The following is a 15,860-nucleotide window of genomic DNA, read 5'->3' as shown; positions in this document are numbered from 1 at the left end:
GCAGAATCAGGAAGCGACGGGGGCGGCGTGTCCCTCCCACGCAGACCCCTGACGCTGAAAGATCGCGCTGTGCAGGTGAAAAAGATGCGACGGCTGCTTCCTCGAGTACCGGAGGGGACACGTGATGTAAGGCTTCGTCCTCATTGCAGCCGGCTTGTGGGAGGCATGGCCTAACAGCGTTCGAGACGGGGGAGGGTAGAATTGGACGATACGAAATTGGGATGGGAGAAAAATAGAAAATGGGAGAAAAAGTAGATAATAAAAAAAAAAAAGTAGACTATATGCAGCTTCCTCATCAGGTGAGAAAGAAGACTGTGGCTGCGTCCCAATTCTCCCCTTGGCCCTACGGCTTGGCCCTACCACTCGTCTTGGAGTGCCCTTGATGGGAGTCACCCTTCAGAGCGGAGCCACAAGGGGTGAATTGCACTACGAAATGGGACAGCACTAAGCACTCAGTTGTCGACAGCATAATGATGCAACACACCCACCCGCTGACTGTTTACATTACTTACAGGCAGCTTACATCAAAAGGACCATGAAGCTTGCTCTGCATACCATGTAAATTATAACGAATGTCTTCAGTTTTTATGCTTGTATATAAAAAGGTTTTTGGTATCAAACTCTTGACATTTTGTGTTGTTATTTTGTAGCTCAAGTTTAATCAAATGTTAGTCAGGTTCTTTATATTCATACAGTATGTCAGTCAAATAGAAAATTAATGGGTGAGACTATAATAAAGCATATACAGTAGTACTACATGGTATTGCATGGTACTACATGGCAGTATAGCATACTACATGATACAACAGAATATGACCATGGTACAGGGTACAACATGGTATTGCAGGTTAATACAGAGTACTGCAGTGTATTACATGGTACTGGTAGTACATATTAACTTTTTACTTCTAGGTTCTCTTGATATAAATTCTAGTAATTCACATGTATATGTAAAGAGAATACAAATCCACTGCAAATATTAACAATTGTAGAAAATACATTTTAATAAATGAATCTACCCCCCCCCCCCCCACCATTACAGTACCCACACTATTGTTCTGGCATTTTGTCAACCATGCGTTGAAAGTTGAAACAGGGCCAAGAAGCGATCTGTTTCCCTCCCCCTCAAATGTATATACTCTCTTTTAGAAACTCTGTCTGCATAGTCATCTTTCTCACCTGATGAGGAAGCTGCATATAGTCTACTTTTTTTTTTATTATCTACTTTTTCTCCCATTTTCTATTTTTCTCCCATCCCAATTTCGTATTGTCCAATTCTACCCTCCCCCGTCTCGAACGCTGTTAGGCCATGCCTCCCACAAGCCGGCTGCAATGAGACTATTTCTCACTTTCGTCTGGTTTACATCAGCGTCTCGCTTCGCCTATGGCAGGGCTATTCAACTGGCGGCCCGCGGGATGATTCTGACCGGCCCGCCAAAGATTATATGATAATAAAAAATAAAAATAAAAATAAAAATCTTTAATATTATTTTTATTTTTTATTTTTTTTTACTTTTTTATTTTCATGTCAACGTTAACACACACAATTGAGCCAAAAGTCACTCAATTAATGACAGATTTCATTGATAAATTGAGGGAAAACTTTGCAAGTCAATTTGATGAATTTGACATGTCCAGAGAATTGATGCATTTTGTGAGCAACCCATTTGCCAATGTAGCTGCTATTTCCACAAAAGGACAAGAGTTCCTTGCATCACTTCACATTGATGAAGGTCTCCTGCAACTTGAAATAATTGACATGCAAGCATCATCTGCTCTGAAGCAGGCACTTGAGAATGAATCCACCATAACATTTTGGATAAAGTGTATTCATGTCAAGACATTCCCCAAAATAAAAACGCTGGCAATATCTGTGCTAACAATGTTTGGCTCAACATACACCTGTGAATCCAGTTTCTCTCACATAAATGCCATTAAAACAAGCAACGTGCCTCCTTGACAAATGAGCATTTGCATCACTGTTTGCGGGTAGCCCTCACTTCCTATGAACCCTCTTTCTCTGCCATTGCCCAGTCAAAGAAGTGCAATCGCTCTCATTAGATGTGTGTATGTAGGCTAGGCCTGTCTGCCCCCCACCCCCCTGATGTTTGAGAGTTAAGAGTGGACAATAAGTGCTAATAAGATGCTGTGATTTGCTGTTGTTGCACAGACATGAAGCACTTTTTCATAAGCTCAGCTGCACTATAATGTGTTTTTTTGTTCAAGTGTCAATGTTAGAATGTTCAGATGCACATCATGCACTTGTTTGTTTTTTATTTTATTTTTATATTGAAATGTTGAGGAGGAGATGTTGCAGTTGTTGCACAGTCATAAATGAAGCACTTTTTGCAGGAGATGTTGCAGATGTGGCACATAAATGAAGCACTTTTTTTGAAAAGTATACTACTTTTGCAATGTAGTTAAATAAAAGTTGTGAAAATGTGGTTGCGTGTTGTGTCAAGTGTACATATATTCATAGCACGGGGAGGCGCCGTGGCAGTCCGGCCCCTGGCCCCTTGGGTTTCTGACAATGTGGCCCCCTGAACAATTTAGTTGATTAGCCCTGGCCTATGGGATTGAGTGATTGGAAATTTTATTAACAGATTGCAGAATGGGTACAATACAGTATGGCTCAATACACACAATTGGGATGCAGACCAGATAAAGACTTTGGTCTTGTTTACATCCGGGTCCCCCATTTTCAATTCATCATAACATTTATGTATACAGATAAACAGTACTGTTATATCCAGATATTTATGACATACAAGATATACAAATGTACTGTACTGTACATAAAGGTGAGAAAGTAGACTATAAGTATCTTCCTCATCAGGTGAGAAAGAAGACTATGCAGCTTCCTCATCAGGTGAGAAAGTAGACTCTATGTAGCTTCCTTATCAGGTGAGAAAGGTAGACCCTATGCAGCTTCCTCATCAGGTGAGAAAGAAGACTATATGTAGCTTCCTCATCAGGTGAGAAAGGTAGACCCTATGTAGCTTCCTCATCAGGTGAGAAAGAAGACTATATGTAGCTTCCTCATCAGGTGAGAAAGAAGACTATATGTAGCTTCCTCATCAGGTTAGAAAAGAAGACTATGTAGCTTCCTCATCAGGTGAGAAAAGAAGACTCTATGTAGCTTCCTCATCAGGTGAGAAAGAAGACCCTATGCAGCTTCCTCATCAGGTGAGAAAAGTAGACTATGTAGCTTCCTCATCAGGTGAGTGTTAGGGTTTGAACCGACCTCAATCGCACGGCACAGACAGGAAGTTCAGAGTTAGCCAAATACTAGGGCGTATTTATTTACAGAGTCACAAAAGGGGTAAAGTAACAATTATGAAACAACAAGGGAGACTGCCATCGGCAGAGTTCTCTGCGGCTCTGCAGATCCTCCTGGTGATAGCAGTGGGGAATCGGTATTTGACGTTGTAGCGGCTCTGCAGATACTCCCAGCTTAAACTCGAGGTGGAAAACGGAGAGAGAGAGAGATATCAATAACAGTCCAACGAAACACAGAGGCAGTGTGGTTCCCTCCTCCCTTAGCTGTGTCCAGAACCAATGAACAGTAACAATCTTCAGTGTTCTCCACAACACACAAGTTAGCTGAGTTTAGTGCAAACAGAAATGATATCTTCAGTGTCTCTTCAAAACACACACTTCAACTGAGTCCAGTGCAAGCAAAAATGATAATCTTCGGTGTTCGTCACACACACAGACAGAATAATCCAGAGGGGTTTGGTTCCAACTCACCCAAGCGCAAACGCGTAAAGCGGGTAAACGAGGCGCAGCTCCAAACGGGGAACAAGGTTCTCATCAGCGGATCTCCACAGAAAGTCCTGGAGGGAAAGAAGACGAGGCACAGCAACGGGGAAAAAGCAGGCAAAAGCAGTTGTATTCCAAAACGACCCGACATCGATTGAAGGGAAGTCCCAGTATAAAAAGCCTCTGGGGCGCTAATCAAAAACTATGACAGGTGCGCGCTGGAATTGATACTTGCTCCAAAAGAGTGTGGCGGGGAATGCACCAATCAACACAGCACCTTAAAGGAGCGGAGCGTGTGGCGGGGAATGCATCAATCAACACAGTACCTTAAAGGAGCGGAGCGTGTGGCGGGGAATGAACCAATCCTCACAGTGAGAAAAGAAGACTCTATGCAGCTTCTTCATCAGGTGAGAAAATAAGACTATGTAGCTTCCTCATCAGGTGAGAAAGAAGACTCTATGTAGCTTCCTCATCATGCTAGAAAGTAGACTATATGCAGCTTCCTCATCAGGTGAGAAAGAAGACTCTATGTAGCTTCCTCATCAGGTGAGAAAGACGATTCTATGCAGCTTCCTCATCAGGTGAGAAAAGTAGACTATGTAGCTTCCTCATCAGGTGAGAAAAGTAGACTCTATGCAGCTTCTTCATCAGGTGAGAAAAGAAGACTATGCAGCTTCCTCATCAGATGAGACAGTAGACTATGTAGCTTCCTCATCAGGTGAGAAAGAAGACTATGCAGCTTCCTCATCAGGTGAGAAAAGAAGACTCTATGCAGCTTCCTCTTCAGGTGAGAAAGTAGACTATATGTATCTTCCTCATCAGGTGAGAAAGAAGACTATGCAGCTTCCTCATCAGGTGAGAAAGTAGACTCTATGTAGGTTCCTCATCAGGTGAGAAAGGTAGACCCTATGCAGCTTCCTCATCAGGTGAGAAAGAAGACTATATGTAGCTTCCTCATCAGGTGAGAAAGAAGACTATATGTAGCTTCCTCATCAGGTTAGAAAAGAAGACTATGTAGCTTCCTCATCAGGTGAGAAAAGAAGACTCTATGTAGCTTCCTCATCAGGTGAGAAAGAAGACCCTATGCAGCTTCCTCATCAGGTGAGAAAAGTAGACTATGTAGCTTCCTCATCAGGTGAGAAAAGAAGACTCTATGCAGCTTCTTCATCAGGTGAGAAAATAAGACTATGTAGCTTCCTCATCAGGTGAGAAAGAATACTATATAGCTTCCTCATCAGGTGAGAAAAGAAGACTATATGTAGCTTCCTCATCAGGTGAGAAAGGTAGACTATATGTAGCTTCCTCTTCAGGTGAGAAAGACGATTCTATGCAGCTTCCTCATCAGGTGAGAAAAGAAGACTCTATGCAGCTTCTTCATCAGGTGAGAAAATAAGACTATGTAGCTTCCTCATCAGGTGAGAAAGAAGACCCTATGCAGCTTCCTCATCAGGTGAGAAAGAAGACTATATGTAGCTTCCTCATCAGGTGAGAAAAGAAGACTCTATGCAGCTTCCTCTTCAGGTGAGAAAGTTGACTATATGTATCTTCCTCATCAGGTGAGAAAGAAGACTCTATGTAGCTTCCTCATCAGGTGAGAAAGAAGACTATATGTAGCTTCCTCATCAGGTTAGAAAAGAAGACTATGTAGCTTCCTCATCAGGTGAGAAAAGAATACTCTATGTAGCTTCCTCATCAGGTGAGAAAGACGATTCTATGCAGCTTCCTCATCAGGTGAGAAAAGTAGACTCTATGCAGCTTCCTCATCAGGTGAGAAAGAAGACTCTATGTAGCTTCCTCATCAGGTGAGAAAGACGATTCTATGCAGCTTCCTCATCAGGTGAGAAAAGTAGACTATATGCAGCTTCCTCATCAGGTGAGAAAGAAGACCCTATGCATCTTCCTCATCAGGTGAGAAAGAAGACTCTATGTAGCTTCCTCATCAGGTGAGAAAGAAGACTATATGCAGCTTCCTCATCAGGTGAGAAAAGAAGACTCTATGTAGCTTCCTCATCAGGTGAGAAAGAAGACCCTATGCAGCTTCCTCATCAGGTGAGAAAGAAGACTATATGTAGCTTCCTCATCAGGTGAGAAAAGAAGACTCTATGCAGCTTCCTCTTCAGGTGAGAAAGTTGACTATATGTATCTTCCTCATCAGGTGAGAAAGAAGACACTTTGTAGTTTCCTCATCAGGTGAGAAAGAAGACTATATGTAGCTTCCTCATCAGGTTAGAAAAGAAGACTATGTAGCTTCCTCATCAGGTGAGAAAAGAAGACTCTATGTAGCTTCCTCATCAGGTGAGAAAGACGATTCTATGCAGCTTCCTCATCAGGTGAGAAAGAAGACTATATGTAGCTTCCTCATCAGGTGAGAAAGAAGACTATATGTAGCTTCCTCATCAGGTTAGAAAAGAAGACTCTATGTAGCTTCCTCATCAGGTGAGAAAGAAGACCCTATGCAGCTTCCTCATCAGGTGAGAAAAGTAGACTATGTAGCTTCCTCATCAGGTGAGAAAAGAAGACTCTATGCAGCTTCTTCATCAGGTGAGAAAATAAGACTATGTAGCTTCCTCATCAGGTGAGAAAGAATACTATATAGCTTCCTCATCAGGTGAGAAAAGAAGACTATATGTAGCTTCCTCATCAGGTGAGAAAGGTAGACTATATGTAGCTTCCTCTTCAGGTGAGAAAGACGATTCTATGCAGCTTCCTCATCAGGTGAGAAAGAAGACTATATGTAGCTTCCTCATCAGGTGAGAAAGAAGACTATATGTAGCTTCCTCATCAGGTTAGAAAAGAAGACTCTATGTAGCTTCCTCATCAGGTGAGAAAGAAGACCCTATGCAGCTTCCTCATCAGGTGAGAAAAGTAGACTATGTAGCTTCCTCATCAGGTGAGAAAAGAAGACTCTATGCAGCTTCTTCATCAGGTGAGAAAATAAGACTATGTAGCTTCCTCATCAGGTGAGAAAGAATACTATATAGCTTCCTCATCAGGTGAGAAAAGAAGACTATATGTAGCTTCCTCATCAGGTGAGAAAGGTAGACTATATGTAGCTTCCTCTTCAGGTGAGAAAGACGATTCTATGCAGCTTCCTCATCAGGTGAGAAAAGTAGACTATGCAGCTTCTTCATCAGGTGAGAAAATAAGACTATGTAGCTTCCTCATCAGGTGAGAAAGAAGACCCTATGCAGCTTCCTCATCAGGTGAGAAAGAAGACTATATGTAGCTTCCTCATCAGGTGAGAAAAGAAGACTCTATGCAGCTTCCTCTTCAGGTGAGAAAGTTGACTATATGTATCTTCCTCATCAGGTGAGAAAGAAGACTCTATGTAGCTTCCTCATCAGGTGAGAAAGAAGACTATATGTAGCTTCCTCATCAGGTTAGAAAGGAAGACTATGTAGCTTCCTCATCAGGTGAGAAAAGAAGACTCTATGTAGCTTCCTCATCAGGTGAGAAAGACGATTCTATGCAGCTTCCTCATCACGTGAGAAAAGTAGACTCTATGCAGCTTCCTCATCAGGTGAGAAAGAATACTCTATGTAGCTTCCTCATCAGGTGAGAAAGACGATTCTATGCAGCTTCCTCATCAGGTGAGAAAAGTAGACTATATGCAGCTTCCTCATCAGGTGAGAAAGAAGACCCTATGCAGCTTCCTCATCAGGTGAGAAAGAAGACTCTATGTAGCTTCCTCATCAGGTGAGAAAGAAGACTATATGCAGCTTCCTCATCAGGTGAGAAAAGAAGACTCTATGTAGCTTCCTCATCAGGTGAGAAAGAAGACCCTATGCAGCTTCCTCATCAGGTGAGAAAGAAGACTATATGTAGCTTCCTCATCAGGTGAGAAAAGAAGACTCTATGCAGCTTCCTCTTCAGGTGAGAAAGTTGACTATATGTATCTTCCTCATCAGGTGAGAAAGAAGACTCTATGTAGTTTCCTCATCAGGTGAGAAAGAAGACTATATGTAGCTTCCTCATCAGGTTAGAAAAGAAGACTATGTAGCTTCCTCATCAGGTGAGAAAAGAAGACTCTATGTAGCTTCCTCATCAGGTGAGAAAGACGATTCTATGCAGCTTCCTCATCAGGTGAGAAAGAAGACTCTATGCAGCTTCCTCATCATGCTAGAAAGTAGACTATATGCAGCTTCCTCATCAGGTGAGAAAGAAGACTCTATGTAGCTTCCTCATCATGCTAGAAAGTAGACTATATGCAGCTTCCTCATCAGGTGAGAAAAGAAGACTCTATGTAGCTTCCTCATCAGGTGAGAAAGAAGACTATATGTAGCTTCCTCATCAGGTGAGAAAGAAGACTATGCAGCTTCCTCATCAGGTGAGAAAGAAGACTATATGTATCTTCCTCATCAGGTGAGAAAGAAGACTCTATGTAGCTTCCTCATCAGGTGAGAAAGAAGACTATATGTAGCTTCCTCATCAGGTGAGAAAGAATACCCTATGCAGCTTCCTCATTAGGTGAGAAAGTAGACTCTATGCAGCTTCCTCATCAGGTGAGAAACTAAGACTATGTAGCTTCCTCATCAGGTGAGAAAGTAGACTATATGCAGCTTCCTCATCAGGTGAGAAAGAATACTATATAGCTTCCTCATCAGGTTAGAAAAGAAGACTATGTAGCTTCGTCATCAGGTGAGAAAAGAAGACTATGTAGCTTCGTCATCAGGTGAGAAAAGAAGACTATATGTAGCTTCCTCATCAGGTGAGAAAAGAAGACTCTGGTCCAGATAAATCATCCTCATCCCTTGTTTTGTTCCTTCTCTGTCTTTCTTTGGACACGATCGTACAGCGCCTCTTTTTTGTGATGGTAATCGAGTTTAAAGTGTGTGTGTGGTGTATACATATTTACGCATCAGTTTTTTTGTTTCTTTCTGTTTATATATATAAATAAATCTGTGAGGGTCACAGGTGTAAATATCACGGGTCACAGGTGTAAATATGGTGATGGGGGCCCAAAGAGGGCCCCACCCAAGAAGGGACTACTGTGCGTGATGTAAATGAGTTCATAGCTATATCTGGTGCCATATATTTATTGTGCAAGGTCAAATAAACAGATTAAATAGAAATAGTGCCCATATACATACATGAGGATAGTGTGGGGGGGCCCTAGCAATGTTTGTATCTGGGTACCTTGTGAGCTGTTTACACCCTTGGTGAGGGTAAAGGTCCGCTCTGTAGTTTATGACACACATTTACATTTAGTCATTTAGCTGACGCTTTTATCCAAAGCGACTTACAAGTTCTGTACGACAAGCCATCAGGAAGAGCACAACTCTATCAGCTGAGTAACAATGTTCATCAAGGTGTTGAGTGCTACAGTGTAGGTTAGTTTATTAGGACAAGTGCATGACAATATGGTTAGTTAGGGTTAGATTTTTTTTTTTTTTTTTTTTTTTTCAGATAATGGTTGAAGAAGTGAGTCTTTAGTCGACGGCGAAAGATTGGACGTGTTTCGGCTGTCCTAACTGGGGTGGGTAGTTCATTCCACCATTGTGGGGCAAGGACTGAGAATAGGCAACTTCTCTTTGATGACCCTCCCGGAGCTTGGATAGGAGTAGGTCTGAGGCGGCCAGAAGATGCAGAGCGTAGGGGTCTTGAGGGTGTGTAGTTAGAGACCATTGACCGGAGGTAGGCGGGAGCAGTTCCCTTTGCCGCACGGTATGCTAGGTCAAGGGCCTTGAAGCGGATTCGTGCAGCAATGGGGAGCCAGTGCAGGTCCCTAAGAAGTGGGGTGACATGGGCCGACTTCGGTAGGTTTGAGATCAGGCGGGCCGCTGCGTTCTGAATGAGTTGAAGAGGCTTAGTGGCAGTGGCCGGGAGGCCAGCGAGCAGTGCGTTGCAGTAGTCGAGGCGGGAGATGACTGTTGATTGGACGAGGAGTTGGGTGGCTTCTTTTGTCAGGAAGGGGCGTATCCTTCTGACGTTGCTCAGGAGGAATCGGCAGGTTCTGGTTGTCGCTGCGATGTGAGCAGAGAAGTTCAACTGGTCGTCGAGGACAACACCAAGGTTCTTGGCGGTCGGGGACGCGGTCACAGCTGCATTCTCGACTGTGATGGAAAGGTCGGTCAGGGGGGAGGATTTGGCCGGCAGGTGGAGCAATTCTGTTTAGCTTAGGTTCAGTTTGAGGTGGTTGGTCGTCATCCAGGCGGAGATGTCGGACAGACAGGCCGAGATCCGCTCAGAGACGTGGATATCTGAGGGAGGGAAGGAGAGGAAGAGTTGAGTATCGTCGGCATAACAGTGGTAGGAGAAGCCATGAGACGTGATAATGTTACCCAGTGATTTAGTGTAGAGGGAGAAGAGAAGGGGTCCTAAAACCGAGCCCTGGGGGACACCCGTCCGCAGGGGGCGGGTGGCCGACAGGGTCCCTCTCCATGACACTTGGTAGGAGCGGTCATTGAGGTATGATGACAACCATGTCAGCGCAGAGCCAGCCACTCCCATTCCTGCGAGGGCCGCGAGGAGGATCTGGTGGTTGACTGTGTCGAAGGCTGCAGATAGATCTAGGAGAATCAGGACAGAGGAGAGGCCTTTCGCTTTTGCTAAGTGAAGTGCCTCTGTGACCGCAATGAGGGCTGTCTCTGTCGCTTCATAGCATGTGGATTACATACTGTGTTGGTATGAGCTAAACATAATATGAAACACTTGAAATACACAAATTGCTACAAAAACTCCATTATTTGAGGAAATAGCCCACCTTCTGAGGAAGAGGAGCCACTTGCCGCGGGTGTAGACGTAACGCAAAGACTACTGCCAGTTCAACTGGGGTGAACACGCATGCACACACACAATGACAGGCGACAGGGTGAAAACAAAGTATGATATGACCACTGATCCATAGAACACTTCTGCAGTTTACATGTTGCTCTGATAGGGTCATTCTATTGCCATAATGTGTGTATATGTGTGTGTGTGTGTGTGTGTGTGTGTGTGTGTGTGTGTGTGTGTGTGTGTGTGTGTGTGTGTGTGTGTGTGTGTGTGTGTGTGTGTGTGTGTGTGTGTGTGTGTGTGAGAGAGAGAGTGAGTGTGTATTTGTATGTGTGTGTATGTGTGATTCTCCTAGTTCCACCTGAGTTCCCTCCTCTCATTGCTAGGCGTCCCATTAACCTCACCTCACTTTGACTGCCCTATATAGACAGGCACAAAGACACACACGCACACACACACACACACACACACACACACACACACACACACACACACACACACACACACACACACACACACACACACACACACACACACACACACACACACACACACTCCAAGGCAGATGTCAGAGGGGTGACGATCTTGACAAGACATGGCTCAACCTCACATCTTGCAGTGCTGAGGAAGGGGGGGGGGGGGGGTAGATGGGGGATGGGAGGGTGGGAGAGGAGGGGTGTGTGTATGCGTGTGTGCCTATGTGCCTTTGTGCGTATGTGTGCATTTGTGTCCGTGTGTGTGTGTGTGTGTCTGTGGACGAGTGAAGTGGAACAGGTGGAGAGGAAACAAACACACACACACACACACACACACAGATATTGTGTATGTGCACATACAGTTTCACATGTTTGCAGATGACCTAGGTTAGTAGTCACACACATTTGTGCAAGTGCACACGCACACACATACACACACACACACTTTAAAAATACATATTCTGGGTGGCGCAGCGGACTAAGCACTCGTCACCAACGTGAGAAACACTGGTATCGAATCCGGCTGTCAGCGTTGCCTTCGGCTTGGGCCGGCCGTCATATTGGCTCAATTGGCAGAGTCAGTGGGAGGGAAGCTGGTGGGTGGTAATCTGGTCGTTGTAAACAGCGACTCCTACAGGTCGGTCAGGGCGCCTGCACAGCGAGGAAGGTAGATGGTGAGGGTAGTGTGAGCCTCCCACACGTTACACCTCACCAATGAGAGTCCGCGCTGGCAGGTGAAAAGAAGTGGCTGGCTCACTACGCATGTATCGGAGGGGACATGTGATAGTATCTATCAACCCTCCCTAGACCGACCAGTGGGGGGCACATGCGAGCAACGACCAGGAATGGGAGGGGGGAATTGGCATGACTAAATTGGGATGGGAGAAAAACACAGAAAAACAGGAGGAGAAAAAGTGGATACAAAAAAAATACATATTCTATAGAGTGAACTTGGCAATAACGATCTCTGTGTTTTGTCCTTCACATTGAAACAGGTTATCTCTCCAGTGTCTTAATTACACAGAGCTCCATACACGCAATAAATCCTCTGTTTCCCTTTTGTTCTGCCATTCTGCATTTGCAGGCCTTAGTTATGTGAACGTTTGCATCTTGACAACCTTGAGAATGGCGTGATCAAGGACGATAACTACAGTACACATACTATATGGGTTGCATTCTTTTTTGAAGACAAAAATACCATTAATTAGCTGAATAAATGAGAGTGCAGGCATCACACACACACACACACACACACACACACACACACACACACACACACACACACACACACACACACACTGCCTCCATGTTAATCTGGGAATATAAACCAGAGAAAGAGAGGGATAACATTTCATCCATGTTTTCATCCATAATCCTCCCTTTATTTTCCACTGATAGCTGTGAGCTATATAAACAGGAAGCGTGTAGGCATTGATACAGCATGCCTGAGTGTGTGACAGGTCATCTTCTGTACCGGCGCAGTGTAACCTCTCTGTTCTCTCGCTAAACCTTCAGGATGCACACAGCTCGTTCTCTCTCTCTCTGTTCATCCCTATCTCCTCTCTCTCTGTCTGTCTGTCTCTCTATCCCCTCTCTCTCTATGCCCCCCCCTCTCTCTCTCTCTCTCTCTATGCCCCCCCCTCTCTCTCTCTCTCTCTCTCTCGCTCGCTCTCTCTCCACTCCATCTGCTTGGTTCTGTGAAGTCTGAACCCGATCACAGGAGTCTTTGACTGTATCTTCTGTCTCTGTAACACATTGCAGTCATACCTCACCCCTGAGCCAGATCAACACCAGAGAGGGAAAAAAACTTAACAGAAAAACAAAACATAAGGCATGAGTGAAAACATCAAGATTTATTTTCACCCTTTTAAAGTGTTTAAAGTGTGTTTTCACCTCCCCAGGGTGAAATACTGCATATTTAGATATGAAAAGACCAGGTAGAATTACATTGAAATGTTGTATATTGGAGAAAACAAGCTCAGACTGAAATATTGGTGCCTAAGAAGTAACAATACCACAGTAGGCTCTCTAACTATAATAATAATAATAATATCTTAAATGTATATAGCGCTATGGGGCGGTCGGGTGGCGTAGCGGAGATTGCGCTCGTCACCAATGCAAGAGGCTGCGGTCTCGACTCCCGGAGTCAGCATTGCCCTGCGGCTTGGGCCGGCCGTCATACTAACTCGTTTGGCTGAGTTAGGGGGAGGGAAGTCGTGGGTGGTAATCTGGCGTTGTGGACAGCGACGCCTACAGGTCAGGTCTGGGCGCCTGCTTAGCGAAAGGCAGGAAATGGTGAGGACAGCGTGACCTCCCACGCGTTACGCTTCACCAATGAGAGTCCTCGCTGCCAGGTGAAAAAAGAGTCACTGGCTGTCTCCACATGTGTCGGAGGAAGCATGTGGTGGACTTCAGGGTTCCCTTGTACCGACCAGTAGGAGGAACATGCGCACAACAACCAGGGAGGGGGGGAATTGGCATAACGACTAAATTGGGATGGGGAGAAAAATAGAAAATCAGGCGGAGAAAAAGAGGATACAAATAAAATGTATATAGCGCCTTTCAGGAGACCCAAGGCGCTTAAGTATAACTATAGTATATACTTTGCAGATTTTCAGATTTTAGTAAAATATATATAATTGGTATACAGCTAATTTACCACTGATCTGAAATGGGAGCTTTATCTTATAATCAAAATAAATCCACTATGGTCTAATATACAGTACATACAGTACCATTTCAAACCATTTAATGGCACAAGTTAGGCAGTGTGACATAATTAATGGGGCACTTCACCAAAGTGCAGAGTTGCACAATTTTTTTTAGTTTGACAGTTTGACATTAAGTTAAGAGTAAATTAGTTTGAATATGGCCATCAGTGATTGAATCCTTAAATTGTGCTAATTATAGATCAATGAAATGATAAGGTAAGCAGTACAGCACCATAATTGTATGGTGCTGTAATTAACACAAGGATTCAATGTCCCCGATGACATCACTGGTGGCCATATTCAAATATCTCATTTAACTCTCAATAACTGTCAAACTAAATGAATGTGTGGAAAAACTGTTTAGAGTTTTGTGAGATTGAGATTATGTGCACAATAAATCAGCATTGGTTTTTGGTGAATTACCCCTTTAAGTGTTTGGCAATATAGTATTGCTAGGTACTGTAAATAGGTAAATTAGTGGCAACATTCCTATGAATTCTACCAACTTTGTTTTGGTTAAACTTTGAATCTTTGTATTGCTGCCAGCTATTTCCTTTGACTAATAGCCCTGTGTATGAACTGGAAGCCATCATGTTTCAAATAAGATCAAGTGTTTCCAATGAAATGCCTATACCCACCCACATACATATGCAACAATCAGCTTCCTCATTCCCTCGGAGGAAGAGCCTATTCTACCCTAGTTACCTGTCAGCAACACCTGGAAGTTCACAGCAGGAGGAAAATGAAATAGAAGAAACATTTTCCATTCAATCTAAAAAATATATATACAAAAAAAAAAAAAAAGTCTCCCCAAATCAAAAGAAAACCCTCACGCTAAATAAACAACATCACCAGAGAGAGAGAGAGAAAAAAGTTTTCTATTGGTATAAAAGTACCAGATCAGTGTAGAGAGCCACTTTTAGAACAATGGAAATCCAATACGATTATTAAACAGTTTTCCCACCAAACAGTCGGGGGAGGGGAGGCATGCGCTGTGTTGAACCAGAGGATCTCTTGGCGCAGCTCCCCTCGCAGACTGATGCACTACTTTTCATCCATCCATCTAATTATTCCCTTAGAAACCTGAAATTTGAAGATACAAAAGACCGTCCCTATCTGTCACCGAGCACCATTGATCTCATTGAAAGAAAATGTGGGTGTATAGCAGAGAGAGGGAGAGAGAGCCCAATATAACTCGTGCCATTAAATTCCACACAGCATTATTCACATACAGAATTGACAGATTTCTCCAAGACGTTTCTTTTAATCTTCAGCCGTTGTTGAAGAAAAAACGAGAGGGGGAGAAAAGCCTACACTCCAGGCATCTCTCCCTGCTCTATATTTGCAGGGAGGTTAACAAAAAAGGCTATTGAAGTATATAGCGAGAGAAAAAAAAATACACTTCCCCACCTAACTTGTTGATTATTAACAACCGGGACGGGAAGACAGATGCGTTTCCTGTGTTATCAGCGGCGTGGTGTCTGAATTGTCAGTGTAAAATCGATGCTTTGACGTTTTTTTTTAATCAAAGCATGCAGGGCAGGATGATCGATTCCAGTTGTGCACATTGTCCATATGAGGGAAACCGTTATATAGCTGATACATTCATGAAATTGTCACTAAAAACTGCCAATTAGAACAGATATCTGATGTGTGCATTGTGGCTATTGTGCCATGTGTGTGTGATAGATATTGTGTGTGTGAGTGCGTGTGTGAAGGTGAGTGCCTATATTATATACCCAACTCATACACACACACACACACACACACACACACACGCGCACACACACACACACACACACACACACACACACACACACACACACACACACACACACACACACACACACACACACACACACACACACACACACACACACACACACACAGCCGTGTTTTCACGTGTTGTGATGGTATTCCATAGAAGACAATAGACTTACATTAATTCCCTAACTCCTTGCTTTAACCTCAACCATAACAACGACATGGCCCTAACAACCATAGACATATATACAAATCTATGCTAACAACTAACCCTAACAAAAACCTATTGAACATAAAATAACAATTTTACCTTGTGGGGGAGACAGGTCAATAATGTCCCCCCCACGACAAGAAAATAAATACAATGTTTTCATCACTTGCAATGGTAGGAAAACAAGGACACACACAGACCAAGATTGACAAGGAAAAGTTT

Source organism: Notolepis coatsorum (assembly GCF_963971535.1).
Source record: "Notolepis coatsorum genome assembly, chromosome: 3".
NCBI classification, from domain to species: Eukaryota; Metazoa; Chordata; class Actinopteri; order Aulopiformes; family Paralepididae; genus Notolepis; species Notolepis coatsorum.
Note: the sequence above shows the minus strand (reverse complement) of the source record.